Source organism: Cebus imitator, unplaced genomic scaffold (assembly GCF_001604975.1).
Source record: "Cebus imitator isolate Cc_AM_T3 unplaced genomic scaffold, Cebus_imitator-1.0 Scaffold268, whole genome shotgun sequence".
Lineage (NCBI taxonomy): Eukaryota > Metazoa > Chordata > Mammalia > Primates > Cebidae > Cebus > Cebus imitator.
The window spans coordinates 1739167-1754397 of NW_016107583.1; the positions used below are offsets into that span (position 1 = coordinate 1739167).

At 40.1% G+C, this 15231-nt stretch overlaps 1 non-coding gene across 1 annotated transcript; it reads right to left on the reverse strand.

The window, feature by feature from the left end:
• Positions 1–8178: 8178 nt before the first annotated feature.
• Positions 8179–8318, reverse strand: LOC119467236. Its single transcript, XR_005195775.1, has one exon. It is a non-coding gene; the product is annotated as a U4 spliceosomal RNA (small nuclear RNA).
• Between the last annotated feature and the right edge of the window lie 6913 nt (positions 8319–15231).

A 15231-nucleotide genomic window follows, 5' to 3' on the forward strand; every position in this document is an offset into this window, starting at 1 on the left:
CTTTGTACATCTGGAAGTCAGCCAGATCTCGTGGGTGGATCATTAAACTAGAATTATTTTCTTGGCACACATTACAGTAAGGTAATGTGTGACCTTGGCCCAAAGCAGGCCATCAACCTGTCAAGAGGAATGACCTCAGTCTTAAGGCCCTGATGTCTCCACCACAAGGATGGGTTTTCAAAGTGAAGACAATATAATCCCTGTGGTTTTTCTACATGCTTAATGAGTCTGTTATGCGAATTATAAAGATAATATCTATGGGGACTTTGAGCTCCTTCAATAAAAATGTGTAAATATAACCCAATAAATTCTGGTAGACAAACATTGTAATAATGCATACCAGTCTTTGTATCTTCATTTAGTTTCTTTTTTTTTTTTTAAGCTTGGCTTATGTTCAGAAGTATGCACATATACACATAGCAAATGCTCAGTACCAAATATTTAGCTAAATCTCATGCTTCAAAGCAAGGATGAGTAGATTTTCAATAAAGCTCAGGACCTGAATTGTAGGTTTCCTTCACAATGAGAAGTAAAGCTAAGTATAGGTAAATCCTGAGTAATACATGTTCTATGAGAGTATTGATATATAATTTGAATGATTGATATGATGCATCTTTCAGTTAAATAATTGTCAATCAATATTATTTCAAGTGTCATTTCCATGCTATTTCTAGTTCTGTATGTCTTACATAATTATAAAGGGCTTCACATTTTCTTTTTCTTTCTTTCTTTCTTTATTTTTTTTTGAGACGGGGTTTTGCTGTTGTTGCCCAGGCTAGAGTGCAATGGCACGATCTCGGCTCACTGCAACCTCCGCCTCCTGGGTTCAAGCAATTCCCCGGCCTCAGCCTCCCGAGGAGCTGGGACTACAGGCATGCACCATCATGTCCAGCTAATTTTTGTATTTTTAGTAGAGACGAGGTTTCACCTTGTTGACCAGGATGGTCTCGATCTCTTGACCTCGTGATCCACCCGCCTTGGCCTCCCAAAGTGCTGGGATTACAGGCTTGAGCCACCGCGTCCAGCCTGGGCTTCACATTTTCATGTAACATTGTATGATATGATTTCGGTTCTAATAGCTTATCCTTGACACCAATATAGAATACCCAGAATTAATTTAGGGCATATTATCAAACAATTAAAATGAGGATGTTCATGAATTTCGGAGAAAATATCATGTAGATTGTGTGTGTGTTTATGTGTGCATGTGTGTGTGTGTGTCCTCTAAGTTTCAAACATGAGGTGGTTATATAAAGGGGACTTCAAAATTGGGAAAGGATGAAAATGGGCTAAATATTTCAAATAAAGTTCCATGTGAAATCAGTAGTATATTCAGTAGAGGTGACAGGGAGCAAAGTCGTGGAGGAGAAAAGAGAACAATAAAATCAAGAAGCAGTAAAAATGATGATTGGGGTCAGGTAGTAATGGTAACATCAAGAAACTTGAATCTGATGGAAAAAAACCATGGGTAGCTATAAAAGGGGCATTTGAAATAGGAAATGATGTGAGAGGAGAAGATAATTTTAGTATAGTTAAAGGAGGTAGCAGCTATGGGTGTGAAGAGAAAGGATTAATTTTAAATGTGTCCCAGAAGTAAGAGAAATATTTTTTTGAGGAGCTGGGGAGGAACAATGAGATAAACCTGGTTGAATGTTGTATGATTATTTCAAGTAAGAGTCCACCTGGAGTATTATGTCCATTTTTGGACACTGTACTTTTATAGGCATGTTGATGAACCAGGTCATTCAAGACACCAAGGTAGTGAGAAGTGTGTTAATAATGCTTCTACCCAGAGAGTTAGGGCGACACGGCAACTGTCCTCATATCTGTAGATCTGTCATAAGGAAGCAAGATCACACTTGCCTCTGCATTGTTTAGAAGAAAAAAACAGACCCAAAGAAAGTCAGAAGGAGGCAGATTTTGCTCAATTAATGATCTAACAATTAGATGTGCCTCTATAATAGGATACACTATTGTAAAGTAATGTTCTCCCATCTTCGCAAGTGTTCAAGCAGAGAATAGTCAATAATCCAACTAACTACTGGAAGGATTTCTTTTATTTTCTGAGGTCCTATCTGCTGGAGGAACATGCAGTTTGTGGCCAGTGACCTCCGGTCCTCACATGCATGGTTTTCACTTGGGGACTGTTTTCTGGCACTCCTACCTGTCAGGAGGGAAAGCAGCCAGACATGCTTGTTATGACAATCCTTTTATCACAATAAATTGGCTGGGGCATTCAGTGTTATCTATGGCTTTTTACTTCTATTAATTCATTAATTCTGGGCCCCCAAGCAAAACTTTCCAAAGGGCTTTTCTGTTCTTTGTTAATTATAACATGGTATCAGTTGGAGCCCAAGCAGAAACTAGAAGAGTATTCAAACTAGGTAATTTGAGTTTAATAAGGGAACAGCTTACAATGATGTGGACAGTGGTTTAAGGAGGCCAGCAAGGGATGGCACAGTCCCCCTGGCTTGTGATCAGGGGGGTCGTTACCACCCCCCAAGCCTGAAGATCAAGAGGCTGGAGCTATTTCCAGACCCTGAAGAGGGTGGCTGTATGGAGAGGACTATCTGAAAGAAGAGGCTGTAGCCAACACAAGGAAGCCAGGAAATAAATAATCCGTTCTCACTCTACTGCTGTTGCCTCTCAGTGACCAAACCTAAGCATAAGCTGGGCATGAAGGGAACTAGCTGACAGCTATATGGCTTAGCCTCCTGGGGCACAGAGCAGAGTGGAGCTGAGAAAAAAGTGAATCTGGAGGGATTAATGGAAGAAACCACCAAAAGAAAATTCCTCCCTGAGATACAGTTGGTGCTTAGGCAATATTTGCACTGATAGGAATGTGGCCATATATTTTGGAAAAGCTGAGGGACTCAATCCTCTGCAAGCTTCCCTGAAGCCATGTCTGCTAAAGACACTGTCCTCTACAGGGTTTTTTCCTGAGGGTCAGTGTTTAGTCCTTTCCACCTTCAAGAAAACTATGCCTACTGAATTTGCAGAAAGGAGAACATGCAGAAATTCTTCTTCTTAGTTGGGTATTAGAGTTGCCCCACTTTGGAGCCAAGAAGAGCTGAATAAAGCTGAGAAATACCTAAACAGAAAGCCAAGTTTACCGTGAAGTAAGAAGCATTATCTTTAGACCCCTTAGTTACTTGGGCTTCTATGAGTATTGGGAGTTGGTGAGGGTTGTAGAATGTTGTCAGTAGAGAGAGAAGTCAAATTTGATTTCTACGTAAACATTTCTGGTGCATTGCTTAGAGACATGTCAGAAGAAAGGGATCTGGACTGTCAGGCTCTGGTAACTTATTGTGGATCCTTTTTTAATCCTTAATAAATATTCTTTTTTGTACCTAGCTTTATATTTGTAATTTTATGTTGTTTTTCTTGAAAAGAATCAGCCAAATAATATAAGTCTTAGCCCCCACAAAACCTGGACTACTCAACCTACGTGGTATCTTGATCCTACTCAAACTAGGTTAGGAGTCAGTTTAGAGTGTAGAGGGGTAGGGGAGAGTAAAAGGGACCTTCTGTGGAAGCCACGGGAAGTTTGTATAGGAGAGAGAAAGAGCACATGAGCATGTGGTACTAACGGACTCAAACTTTACTCCTGGCCACTGCTCCATTTCTTTCTTGAATATTTCTGTTCCTTGAACATATGCTTTATGCGAGACACATCTACTTCTTAGCCACATCTAGGACTTTGACCCTCTTTAATCAACTTTGTTCTCCTTCCCCTTGTACTTCTATCCCTAGAAGCTGCTACCCTCAATTAGGATATTATTGGCAACTTCAGGAAAATTTCTAGTGCTATCCTCTCTGCAACATTTGACTGGATGCCACCAGTTCACCATTCAGCTGTAATTACAATGACTTCCTCAAAGTGTTGCCACTAGCTCTGGCTTCTATGGCCTCATTTGCTTTGGGGATCCTATTTTACCACTTTCTGGTGTCTACTGGCATTCTTGGGTATAATCTAGGAATCAGTGCCCTTCCATTGCAGTAGGTCCTGTACATACTGAGACAACACACATTTCCCTTCAATCTTTTCCTTTGGTCTGTTTTCACGTTGTCAACCTTCTTTTGCTGCTTCTTGCTGCTTTCTTCACCCTCCAACTCGTCTCTCTGTTCAATTCATACAACTGAATCTTCTTTCATCTAGCATATTGAAACCTAAGAAGGTTAGCTCCTGGTAGGGCCCCCTACTCCAGACGTAACTTTCTTTCATCATTGTTCAGAGTGATTGTATCATGGGCATCTCAAACAATCCATCTGACATACCACTTAAGACTCTGTGGTGGCAACCCTGAGCCCCAGGAAGCACAGGAGTCACATCACTTTCTCATTTAAGATCCACTTGCTCAAATCTTCTTTTGTCCAGTTCCACCCTACTTTTTCTAAAGCTGCATGATGCATCTGTAGACGCGCCTTCAAACTACTTACTATATGTCAGACCTGGTGCTGTGTCTTAGTTTGACCTCATTTTACTTACAGCAACCATGTGAAGTGATTTTTGTTGTTAGCTCTATTTAACGGGTGAGGAAATCGAGCATTAGAGAGAATGAATAAGGTACGCAAAGTTATAGATTCAGCAAGTCTTTGGGTTCATAGTATTTGAACCCAAGTGTCTCTGATCCTGTAGTCCATGTTCTTAACCACTGTGCCAGTGCTTCTCAAAGTATAGACCACTGACTATCAGCAGCAGGGTCACTGGGTACCTGTTAAAGTGCAAATTCCTGGGTCCCATTTTCTATTTACTTACCTGATAAAAAGGGATCTGGTGAAAGAATATTCAAGGCAGAGAAAACAGTAACTGCTGAGGTGGGGATAAGCAGGGATCAGAGAGGGTCACAGAGGCTGGAGCACAGTGAGACTGGAGGGGTGGCATGAGGATCCAGAGGCTTTGGATTTTGGATCTCTTTTCTTCTCCTTTCCTTCCCTTCCTTTCCCTTCCCTTTCTCTCTTCCTTTCTTTTTCTTTCTTTCTTTTTTGACAGGGTTCCACTCTTGTCACCCAGGCTGGAATGCAGTGAGGCAATCACAGCTCACTGCAGCCCTGACCTCCTGGGCTCAAGCAGTCCTCTCACTTCAGCCTCCCAAGTAGCTGGGACTACAAATGCATGCCACCACACCTGGCTGGCTTTTGTGTTGGGGGTGGTCTCCCTGTGTTGCCAGGCTTATCTCAAACTCCTGGGCTCAAGCAATCCTCCTGCCTCAGCCTCCCAAAGTGCTGGGATTTTGATTTTTTAATTTAGTTAGATGGAAAACTCTTGGACAGTTGTAAGCAGGCAAGCAATAAGGATCCACTTTACGTTTGAACAGATGGCAGTTGTCACTAAAGAGTTGTAGAGTTGTGGAATTTTGGAGTTATAGAGTTGTAGAATGGTGGAGTTGTGACATTGGAGGAGTGCCCTGCAGTTGCAGGGGAGCAGAGGCCCAGCAAGGCACTTCTTTGCATCTAGAGAGGCCATAGATGAATTCTGGCCATTAGAGGGAGGGCAGGGAGAGCAGAGGTGATTTATGGGTGACTTTTGGGCAGAGGTATTGAAGGAGCAGATGTGCCTGCTTCATATTCCCTCCCCCCTTCTACCCACCGGGTGTTGACACCATGTATTAAGATGACTGAGTTCTCCCTCTCCCTGCCTGGCGTTGACAAGGAGCCATCACATGAGACTACTCCCTGAGCAAGAAAAAAATGGAACACAAAATGTATATTATTCAAATTTGGGGGTTTCCTTGTTACAGTAGCAACCATTACCTTAATGATACATGACTTGTGCTTTGCCCAGATCATTTTGGCTGCTATGTGGAGGTGGAAGGGGGTGGCAGCAAGAGTAGGAGCAGAGAGACAAGGGCAGAGGCTACTGCAGAAGTTCTAATGGGACCGGGGGCTGGCATAGATTACCTGGGTGGCACCAGAGTGGTGGAAAGTGGAGATATTACATATATTTTGGAAAAATTTTCCCCCAAACCAGCAAGATGTGCCATTAGATTAGATGTTGAATGTGCCAGGAGAGAGAAACCAAAAGTGCAAGGTTTTTGGCTTGATCTCAATGAAAATACAGAGATGCCATTTTCTGAAGTGGGGACTGGGCTGTTTGAAATCTTCCCTTGCCTGCAATTCACTCTGCAATTTGCCCTGAACAATCATCTAGTTGTGGACCTTAGAACACATTATTTATCCCCTGAGGCCTTCTCCATTACCCTAGAGACCTCACCTGTATTTCACGTGTTCACACTGAAAGAAAAATTTGTCCTATACTCCCTCGGCCTGAACAACTGACTACTTGACAAAATAAAATTTGTAAACATAGAAAAACAGCAATTATAACCTCAAATGGGTTTAAGTTGCTTTCCTGTCCTCACCAGGCCAAAGTACAAATAGAGAAGGAATGTGTCTTTGCAATTAGGAAGTGAAAGAGATGGTACTAATCATAGAATTCTGTGAGTTCTGGGCTGACATTGTTTGAAGTATGGTTGCAATACACTTTATGACCCTAACAGCTCAATGGAATTTCTGTTTATTGCTTCCTCTCTCTATGTGTCCTCTGACTGTGGGTCTACACACAGGGTAGGATTCTGTCTATTTACATTGTTCTGCACTGGACTTCACTTTCCATGGTGGCTGTGGCAGAGCTGGGTCATTAGGACTCTTTGGAAGATAATGCCCTGTGAAGAGGAAGAGGGTATAGGAAAGAAGAGGCAATAGGCACGAAGATGTGAGAATGGATGGAAAAGAAAAAAGATGTAATAATATAATTACATGTGGAATAATATAAAAAATAAATGGAGTATTTGTTTTTCAGTTAACCAAAGTAAGAATATGCATTATTTTAAGACCATCACTCTATTCTGATGTCCTAGGAGCTCTGGAGGGAAGAATTAGATATGGTTCTCAGGGGGCTTACAGTCCAATCAGGAGACCCAAAGTCAATGGAACAATAAATCAAGATGCTATCTAATAGGACTAGACCACAGCAGTAAGTGCTGTAGGAGGTTAAAGACGAAGTAGCTCTTTGAGGCTGGAGTAGTCAGTTGATGGTGCTTCTCCCAGTGGGCCCCAGGAGGGGTGATTGTTTTCTTTTTTTTTTTTAGAACATGGTCATGGGAAAATCCCTCATACCTACTTTAAGCCAGTGAAAGAGAATGTCCAGAAAGGCCAGGTATTTGGAATTGGACCTAAGTGACAGGCTTCATATACAAATGTGCATTGGTTTAGGGACAATCATGTAGTTTTATTCTTCGCTGCCACCTAAACCATCATTATTAGCACTTGAGCCCTCTGTGACCATCACTGCTGTTCAGAGGCAGCATGCACAAGGGGAACAAAGTCAACACGCCAACTGTGAGACAGTTTGTCTCTTAATGTGAGGGAAGATGAGGGCTAAGGGTGGAGGGAGAAGGTACAGCCTGGAGAAGCTCATCAGAGATCCCTTGGAACGCTATTCCTACTGGTTTGTCACTCCCTTCTCTCCCTCCAGGCCTTGTCTTTCCCTTTTACACACACACTGTAACTCTCCATCTGTCCACGGCCCAGTCCCTGGAAATTGGATGTAAGTGGCTTCTACAACCAAGTGAGGAAGAGAAATGGGCAGCAGTGATGACTCTATAAAGACTTTTGTTCTTTCATTCATTCGAGGTGGTGTCTAACCCAAAGATGAACACATGACCCTTGTCCTCAAGCAGCTAAATCTGTGAAAACGATAATATGAGTTAATGTAGTAACAGAAGCATGAGCACAAAATATTCTGGAAAAACAAGCAGGGACCAGTTAGACCTGCTGCAGTGTATGTGTCTGTGTCTGTTTATCTATGTATTATATGCAGGCAGATTGTGAAAAAAGACAGGTTTCACAGAGGAAATGATATATGATTCCCCTTCCTTCCTTCCTTCCTTCCTTCCTTCCTTCCTTCCTTCCTTCCTTCCTTCCTTCCTTTATTCCTTTCTTCCTTCTTTCCCTCCCTCCCTCCTTTCTTCCTCTTCTTTCTTTCTTTCTTTCTTTCTTTCTTTCTTTCTTTCTTTCTTTCTTTCTCCTTTCTTTCTTTCTTTCTTTCTTTCTTTCTTTCTTTCTTTCTTTCTTTCTTTCTTTCTTTCTTTCTTTCTCCTTCCTTCCTTCCTTTCTTTCTTTCTTTCTTTCTTTCTTTCTTTCTTTCTTTCTTTCTTTCTTTCTTTCCTTTCTCTCTTTCTTCAGAGACTGTCAAAAATTGCCAATGCTGACTATATTGCAAGACGTCACGGCAGGGTATTGGGAAAATTTTCAATTAGCAATAATCGCACCTTGGATAAACTTCATTGGCTACAATACTGCCACTGTGCAAAGCTGATATATGATCTCCTCTAATTCATTAAAGCATGCCACTATCAAAGGCCTGAGGACTCTTGAAAGATAAGCAAAATTTCATCATGTGGAGAAAGGAAATTGTAAAGACAGGAAATGGCATATGAAAGGCATTATATTCTATTTAAATCTAGAAATACTGTCTTTAGGATGTTCTTGGCTGAATAAATCAGATGTGTCATCATGCCATACTATCATGATTTACCAACACTGGTTAGGGCCTAGATTTTATCCATGCCCTCTCCATTGGCATCATTAGTGATGTGAGTTGGAAGCTTGAGCACACCCTGCCATAAAGCTGTTTGCAACATAGTTTGTACTTTGTTTTCTCTGTTTCAGTTTTGGTTTCAACCTCTAATTAGATATGTACCAGTTATTAACCTGGTTGATTTCCTACAAATGAAAAGCTAAAAAAATTAATGACAAATAATCTATGCAAAACTCACATAAAACCATTTGAGTCTCCCACTAGATGGCACAGGAAGAATATGGCATAACACCTAATTCCCAGGCTAGGCTAGATAGAAAATGTCTACTCCTGCGATTGCAGGACTATAACTACTTTCTCTTAAAAGTAAATATAAGTAACATCTCTGTAATTTTACTTTTTCTTTAACAATAATTTGTTTTAAAGTAGGCAGAAAATGCATGTGGTTTAAAATCCAGAGTAAATACGAGAATATGATAAAATTTAACAAGGCTAGGCGCAGTGGCTCACTCCTGTAATCTCAGCACTTTGGGAGGCCAAGGCAGGCAGATCACGAGGTCAAGAGATCTAGACCATCCTGGCCAACATGGTGAAACCCTATCTCTACTAAAAATACAAAATTAGCTGGGCATGATGGTGCGCCCCTGTAGTCTCAGCTACTTGGGAGGCTGAGGCAGGAGAATTGCTTGAACCTGGGAGGTGGAGGTTGCAGTGAGCTGAGATGGTGCCACTACACTCCAGCCATGTGGACAGAGCAAGACTCCATCTCAAAAAAAAAAAAAATTCATTCATTCCTAGTTTTTCAGAGCAACATTTTTCCAAATGGCTTCCTGGGATGTCCAGATCAAGTTTTATCTGAATGATGTCACTCTCACAAATTCCTGACTTGAGAAAGAAAATAAAAGTCAGTAATTCTGTTATTGTGACCCTGGAAGTCAAGGCACTATCATCCATCTCCTATAGACTTTAGAGCAATTAAAAGTGCAGCAATTCATATTCATTGATTAAGAGGGAACTATCATGTAACCTGGGTAAGTCAGTCCATATTAAGAACACTAAACAGTATTGCCCTAAGTTAAAGAGAGAGAGAGAGAGAGAGACAGAGAGAGAGAGAGAGAGAGAGAGAAAGAGAGAGAGAGAGATAATTCTAACACATTCTGTAACACCTGGTCATTAATGACCATTAATGACAGAACCTGCTTAATCCCCATATAATTATCCAATACATTGAATCCTAATTGTTTTGCTCTTCACCTGAACTTGGCCCAAGTGCTAGTGTAGCCCTATTTTAAGAATGTCAATAGAATGTGATTTTTTACAAGCCACCATAAGTAAATAGCAGAAAGCCAGAGCTAGGTTCTGAAAATGGAGCTCATTTTTTGGGGGGCACATTAGGACTCAAACTTTCCAAAACTCCTACTCCTGAGTTACCTGGAGAAAAGCTATAGCAGATGGGCATCCAGTGCTTGGAAGGGCTGCCTGGACTTCAGTACAAGGTACAGTAAATATATCTTTAAATTTCAACCTTTGATGTAACGGGTATCATGGTGCCACAAGGATTCTGTTCAACATGTTTACTGAATACCTTCTTTGTGCAACATTCTGTGCTGGACCCTGCGCTAGCTTAAACAATCTGATTAGATTCTTGTGGGCAGCAGGTAAGGAGGCAGGATTAGTTCACCCTCATAATGGTCTTTTACTATAGCAATGGTCTGATGAATCACTGAGTTTGCAACACCAGAACCTTAATGGCACACTTACCTTGAATCGGAGTGTCCCCTGGCAATTATAACTCATATTCAATCAGAGTTCCCCCTGAGTACAGATGTGCTACTTGACTCCATTTCAATAAGCGCAGCAAGCTGGAGCAGGAAAACTAATTCCTCCTGGATCTCCCAATGCATGATTTTTCCTGTATTGTGCAACCCTTGGATGCCTTCCATCACTCACTCCTATCAGAATCTCCTAGAGTGCTTGTTTCAATGCAGATTCCCAGGCCCCACTATAGGTCACTGTATCACATCTCTGTGATACAGGAGACCACAGCGGAAAACACAAATGAACCTGTTCCCAGGCTTCCATGAGACCAGCACGGATGCCCCACACATCACCAGGGTGATTTGAGGGCCTCAAGATGTGAGTTCCTTAGCATGGTTGAGGTCCAGAGACTCCACAGTTTGAATTTTGGCATTAATGTGCTCTTATTTCCCATTGCTTATCTTAGGCAGGAAGCAGTTTACAAGTGTTCTCTCCCTACACAACAAGGAATTGACTCTGGGCATTGAGTATAGATTTTACTTTAAAAATTTACAGTTTTACTTACAGAAAGTTACTCAGCTGGGATGCTTCATTTCATCATTAAGGTTTTCTTTTTTCTTTTCCTTTCTTTCTTTTCTTCCTTTCTTTTTCTTTCTTTCTTTCTTTCTTGTAGGAAACAGGGGTCTCTCTCTCTGTTACCCAGGCTGGGGTATAGTGGCACACAATCATGGCTCACTGCGGCCTCAAACTCCTGGGCTCAAGAGATCTTCATGCCTCAGTCTTCCCAATAACTGGGATTATAGGCACGTGCTACTGCACCCAGCTTTTGCCACATAAGTTAATTTTTAATTTTGTACAAGTTTTAATACCTGCAAAAATTATGTGACTCTTTCAGCTCCTAGTCTTTTCTAATTCACTAAAGTATACAGCTATCAGAAGTCAACATGCAGAGAAGCACTAACATGGAGTCTCTGCATATCCTGATAAACATTGCTCTGAAGCAGAATTCAGTTTGGGCAACTTGTGTAGAAGGATGGTCAGAAAGTAATTTTTTGTTTGTCGGTGTGTGTGTGTGAGAGACAGTGGATGTAAATGTGTATATAAAGAACATAGGTTCTGCAATGAGTCCAGTGTTGTTGTGCTGGGAATTTAAATGTTTTAATTTTCAAAGGAGTTCTGCTGAGTAGAAATTGTGATGTTCCCCATTATGCTGAGTGAAAACCTGAAGCTTGAGTAGCTTGCCCAAGGTCACATAGCAACAAAGATCACAAGGCAAAGGAAAGTTTTAGCCCTCTAAAGTTCATGATGTTTCCATTATATTATGGTTATAAAAAACATGAAAAGAAATGTTTACAATAAAAGATATTAAGTGATAAAACTTCCTTAACAATTTTCTCCTTTGCAATATCAGAAACCTCCAGCAGGCTGTACCCCTGAATCAGTTTTCTAACTGAAACTCAAAGCCACTAAACAATGATTTTCTCAGTGCTTCAGTTGTCATTGCTGGGTTTTTTGGCATATTATTTTAAATTAAATCTACAACAATAATTTACAAACTTTGATATGTACACCTGAAAGTCAAAAGAAAATATTGTTTTTGATGCATTGTTTTTAGGTACTTAACTGATTTCTTACGTTAAAATACTGCCCTATTACAATTGGTTGTGAAAATTATTGATGCTTCCACAGCTAGGGGCAGAGTTTTATTTTATTCTACTATTGTCAAAATCCGTGCTTCCTCATTGCAGTCTGCTACATAAACTTAACCTGATTTGCAGAAGTGTGATTAGCTTATCAACGTCTTCAAAATTTAGCCAAGGCAAAATTATTTTAGAATCACCTAAGACAGTTGTTCTGAAATCATGATCCCCAGCCAGTATCATCAGCAACATCAGCATCACCAGGGATCTTGTTAGGTAAAGTCTCAGGCCCTACTCCAGACCTACTGTATCAGAAACTCTGGGAATGGGATCCAGGAATCTGTATTTTAACAAGTTCTCAGGGTGAGTCTGATGCACACCAGTGGATAAGACCCACTGACCCAAGATATTTATTACAAGTATAAATTTCTGATCCTCACCCATATCAAATCAGAATCTTTGGGGTCTAGGAAACTATATAAATATCAAGGTGATTCTTAGGTACATAGAAGTTTGAGAACCACACTGGTTCACATGGTGTGATTTCAGGGGACAAGGAAGGATCTTTCTCTGAACATTTCTCTCCATTTCTTGATCAAAAGTTAATTAATTTTGTAGAATTAAGAAAGAATGTCTTCATTAACTTTTAAGTTCATTAATTCACAAATATATTAGGATGAATTTATTTTATTAAGTAGGTATTTCACCCTCAGAAAAGAACAGGAGAGTGGACAATTAAAAGGGAGGGATATGACAAAGAGAGACTATGAAAGCCTAATTTACATGTTTACCTTACAGTCACCCAAGATCTGATTTGCATATGTCTCACCTCTTTCATTAGGGAGGGTGCCATCATTTTAGTATAACACATTGAGTCTAAAATTCTTTGGCCAAACATTTTCCCCTCCCCAGAGAAGACCTTGTAAGAGTCTACTTGGCAGTAATCAAGCAATAGGCATACTTGCGGTGTAGGTAATAATGTATTTAATAGTGTGTTGTAGTATTTATTTGTTGCATGTGTGGTTTTTTTTTAGTGTAAATAGAATCTAGATATTAAAGGACATAAAAACCAGACGTGAGTCACATGGTATAAATAGTCTCATTACTTTGTAATATCACTTAAACTTTTTTCAAACAGTATATATCCAGCTTATTGACCAGACTCAACTCCATATAACTTCCTATTGCTATTGCTTTAAAATAAATACAGATACAACATGGATGATCCTTGAAAATGTTACACTAAGTGAGAGAAACAAGACATGAAAGGACACATGTTGTAGATTCCAATTATGAGAAATATCAAAATTAGGCCGATCCAGAGAGGTAGAAAGCAGACTAGTGACTAGCAGCGGCTGGGAGGGATATTTTGAAGTGACTACTGCTTAATGAGTATGAGGTTTTCCTTGAGAGTGATGAAAATGTTGAGGAACTAAATTGTGGTGATGGTTGTACAATACTGTGAATGTACTAATTGCCTATGGATTGCTCACTTTAAAATGGTTAAATCAGTACATTTTATGTTGTGTATTTTAATCGCAATTTTTAAAAGACATACATACACAAAATAGAAAATAATACAAAAGAAAATTAAATCTCCCCTTAAATAATGAGTTGTCCGGATATAGAAAATAATCTGCCACAGGGGCTGAGGGAATTCTAAAACATAAATCCCAAAATATTTCAAGAAGTGACACTGAAGTGGGGGATATGTCAGATTACAATTTTGAAAGGCAACACTCACTTTAGATATATGTTTTGTGTTTCCAGAAAAACAAAACAACAGCAACTACCCATCACCACACACACATACACACACCAAAAAACAAAAGCAAAGTCAAATATCATTTATAATCAGAAAACCAACCACAGAACTGCATACATAATTGTGATTGACATATTGACAGTCAGGCCAGTCAGTCCCAAGAGGTCCACTGGGAGGCGGGGCTTTTGTAACAGTAGTGCCAGGCTCGGGTCTCACGTATCACCACAGAAAGACGTGGATTGGGGTCCTTGACTTGCCCATAGCTTGATACCCCCTCAAAGTCACCAAGCCCCAAGAGTAGATACGGGTCTCTCCTATGAAGCAATCTAAGGCTGGGGATTCATTTTTATACTTGCATTAATTTCATGACTCTCAGTGTCATTATATATAAAAGCTACTGTTCTCACTTTTCTCCTTCAGGAAAGAGATATTTACAGCTATGACCTCAATTCTTGCCCGTTTCTATTTTCCTTCCCACTGTCTAGAAATCAAACTGCCCTCCTACAAATTCATCATATCCCATCGGGTTAGATAAAAAACTTTGTGTCTGAAAGCTTCCACAGAAAACCTGGAGATGGTTGCTGCTTTAAAATAAGATAAAATGGTGTCTGCTTTGCCTTCCGAAGGGCTGCTCTTTGTGTAGGCGCTTTTGTGAAATTCTGTGTCACCCACGCTATCCATTACAATGCTCACAACATTCACATATTTGATCCAGAGGAAATGTAGCTGGTGCTGTTTTTTTTCCTGTTACCTCCTGTCTTGAAGCAAAATGCCAGTGCCTCATGCAGCATGGAGTGGTAAACATCAACTAGGGAGAAACCTTTATTTAGGGAATTTATCACAAAATGGTTTTTGGAAGGCTAATATTGAGAAAGTAGAAGCACTGTTTAGAAAGTATAGCACTGGTGCAAGCGGGTATTTTCAATAGGCAGTTTCCAGTGCACACATGAACATCGTCTCTTCCATGGTCTCCTGTCTTTGTCTATGACACATAGGTTATTCCACTTTGTATGCCCACCAGTGTGTGCACTCATAAGATAGATCTTTATGCTATTAAGGAGACAAAATATAGGCTGAGGATTTAATATAGTACTCACAAAATTTAAATTTTTTGAAACCTGCCAAATGGATAAGATGTTTGCCCTATATTAGTGACTATCATTTTGATGTGAAACCTACTTTAATGAATACCTGACAAAGAAACCTTTTAAAGAAATGATTATCTTTGACATGAATATATTCAGCTCCTGTTTATACAGTGGAATCTTAACTAGCTAGTAAAAATGGCACAATATTACGACGAGTATGGAAAATACTACATAAAGAAAATATAAAGGCTGCCTGAAGAGTAAATGACTACTTCTGTTATCTGAATTGGTGCTTCGGTGATGATTGCTCTGGGAAAATCTTATGTTTATGGTACTGCGGGTGTGATCTGTACATCTGAATTATACCCAGGGCCTTATTAATGCTATGTGTGAAATTATGGAAATTACCAAGGCAAGAAAGCTTTATGTTTGCATTCT